The following is a 3,404-nucleotide window of genomic DNA, read 5'->3' as shown; positions in this document are numbered from 1 at the left end:
ATACTCATTTGTTGATTCCATATAGTGAAGTATCCTCCGAGCTCTGAGCTCAACCCGTGGTTTTTTCCGTTTGGATTTTCCACGTATATTCTTGTGTCCATTCTTTATGTGATTATCTTTTATCTTTTTGTCATTAAGAATAAGAAACTGAAGTGGTGTTGAGAAGTTTCGCGGTTCATCAACACCAACATGTGGTATCAGAGCGAGGTTGTGGTGTTCTTAATGGCTGAAGAAAAGTCAATAATCGGTGGTGTGAAGGTTGAGTTGAAGCCATTCGATAGGCGAAGCAATTTCACACTATGGCAGCGTAAGATAAAGAATATCTTGATTCAGCAAGATCTACACATGTGTATTATAGGGGTCGAGCACAACCCGGAGACGATGTCTATGGAGGCTTGGAATAAGGTAGACCTCAAGGCGATGAACTCGATTGAGCTGCACTTATCCGACAAAGTCACGTACAACGTGATGGAGGAGACTACCGCAAGGGGCACATGGGAGAAGTTAGAGAATCTCTACATGGGAAAGACTCTCTCTAACAAGCTTTTCTTAAAAAATAATTTTTTTAATCTTCGTATGGAAGATGGAGATGATATTATGGAGCATCTTAATGTGTTTAACCATTGTATAACGGATTTGTTACGAGTGGGGGTCAAGTTTGAAGAAGAGGATAAAGCTTTGCTTTTGCTACGATCCTTGTCGTCGTCATTCAAACATTTCCGGACCACACTCATGTTTGGCAAGGAGACTCTTCGGTTTGAAGAGGTTGTTCAAGACATCATCTCTCATATGTCAAAATGAATAAGAGCACGGGGGTTGACTTGAAAAATGAAGGCCTACTCGTCAAGGGGTTGAACGATCGAGGTCGATCCAAGGAGAAATGTGAAAAGTTAGACAACCGCGGGAGATCTAAATCCAAGAGCCACAAGGATAAGGAGTGCTACTACTGTCATAAGAAATATCACTTCAAGAAGATCTGCAAAAAGTTCAAGGCAGATCAAAAAGAAGGGAAGAAATCTGAAACCACCTCTATGGCTGGAGTTGCCACGGAGAATAGTGTCGAGCTTCTTTCAATTTCGTTGGGTAAAACTATATCTAATTCTTGGATTCTTGATTATGGTTGCTCTTTCCATATGTGTGCAAATATGTTTTGGTTCGACACATATGAAAAGAAGGATGGTGGTAAAGTCCTCATGGGGAACAATGTCGCGTGCAAGGTCATCGGCATTGGCACAGTGAATGTGAAGATGTATGATGGCATCATTCGCACTTTCGGCAATGTGCGACATGTTCCTACACTAAAGAAGAACCTGATTTCTTTGGCCACTCTAGATGCAAGCGGCCTCACCTACTCCTTAGGCGGAGGAAAGATCAAGATTTATAAGGGCTCGATGGTGATCATGCGAGGAGAGAAGCTTCACAATAACTTGTACAAGCTTCTAGGAGATACTATCTTAGGGAAAGTTGTCGTATCCACAACTTCCAAAGAGGACTCCAAGATTGACTCTGGGAAAGACTCGACTCACCTATGACATCTTCGTCTTGGCCATATGAGTGAGTGGACTATGGAGGAGTTGCACAAGAGGAATCTATTGAAGAACATGAAGACTTTCCAGTTGTATTTCTACGAGTATTACGTACTTGGAAAGCAATGCAAGGTCTCATTCAAGCCTACAAACAAGGAGAATCGTGCAAAGGGGATTCTCGGCTATATTCACTCCGATATATGGGGCCGACACCTACAAAATCTCATGGTAGTGTTCGTTATTTTGTCACCTTCATGGATGACTATTCACGAAAAATTTGGGTCTACTTCATGCGGAAGAAATCTGTGGTCTTTGAGAAGTGCAAAGAATAGAAGGCAGAAGTAGAGAACCAAACTGGACAGAAGATCAAATATTTGCGAAGTGACAACGGACGTGAATATCGTGATGGGCGGTTCCTAGCGTTTTGCAATCAAGAAGGCATTACATGACACTTTATCGTGAAGAAAACTCCACAACAAAATGGTGCGGCGGAAAGGATTAACCAGACTCTTATGGAGAAAGAAAGATGCATGAGACTTCATGCAGGATTGCCCGAGTCTTTTTGGGCTGAATCCGTTAATCATGCTGCCTACTTGGTTAATCGGTCACTGTCTAAGCTTGCTGAACTTTAAATGCGCCAAAGAAGTATGGTCAGACAAAGAAGTTGACTATTCTACTCTGAAGGTTTTCGGATGCAAGGCGTATGTTCATATTCCGAGTGACGAAAGAAGTTGACTATTCTACTCTGAAGGTTTTCGGATGCAAGGCGTATGTTCATATTCCGAGTGACGAACGGAACAAGCTGAAGCCAAAGTCACTCGAGTTTCGGATGCAAGGCGTATGTTCATATTCCGAGTGACGAACGGAACAAGCTGAAGCCAAAGTCACTCGAGCGTATTTTTCTTGGTTTTGAGAGGGAAGTGAAAGGCTACAAGCTATGGGATCCGAAAAACAAGAAGAAAGTGATGAGTAGAGATATCGTGTTTGATGAAAGACTTGGAGCTGAAGCTATTGACAAAGATGAGGATCGTGAAGAGAATCGTTGTCGTACTAAAATTCATTTATCAACGGAAGGTTATATTCCAGAAAGTCAAGCTGAGATGGAGCAACACGACGAGAAGCAACAAGCTGAAGAGGTTCATGCAAAACCTACAAGCATAGCACAATCAAGACAGAGAAGAGTCATCAAGCCTCCTCAACAATTCAGATGGGAAGATGAAGCCTGCTATGCACTCTTAGCTAGCGGAGAAGATCCTTCTACTTTCAAAGAAGCCATAGAAAGCAATGAGCCACAAGAATGGATAGGTGCTATGTCGGAGGAGATGCAATCTCTCCATAAGAATTCAGTTTTGGAGTTAGTTTCGAAACTGTAAGATCGAAAGATCATCGGCTCCAAGTGGGTTTATCAGAAAAAGGAAAACACCAATGAAGCAGAGGCTCCTACCTACAATGCAAGGTTAGTTGCGAATGGGTTCTCGTAAAAGGAAGGTATAGATTATGGTAAAATTTTCTCTCCAGTGGTCAAGCATACATCCATTCGGGTGTTGCTATCTCTTGTAGCGTAGCATGACATGCAGCTGGAACAACTCGACGTGAAGACAACTTTTCTTCACAGAAATTTGGAGGAAACCATCTATATGGCTTAGCCAGAAGGATTTGCGGAATAAGGAAAAGAAGACTTTGTGTGCAGATTGAAGAAGTCTTTGTATGGGCTCAAGCAATCTCCAAGACAATGGCACAAGCACTTCGACTCTTCATGCTCTGAATAGGCAACAAGAGAGGTGAGTTTGATTGTTGTGTTTACTCACGCACATTTGATGATGGCCACATGATTATTTTGATGTTGTATGTGGATGACGTGCTGATTGCATGTCGAGA

Source organism: Asparagus officinalis, chromosome 5 (genome assembly GCF_001876935.1).
Source record: "Asparagus officinalis chromosome 5, Aspof.V1, whole genome shotgun sequence".
Classification (NCBI taxonomy): domain Eukaryota; kingdom Viridiplantae; phylum Streptophyta; class Magnoliopsida; order Asparagales; family Asparagaceae; genus Asparagus; species Asparagus officinalis.
The sequence above is the reverse complement of the archived record's forward strand: the minus strand, read 5'-3'. Positions refer to the sequence as shown.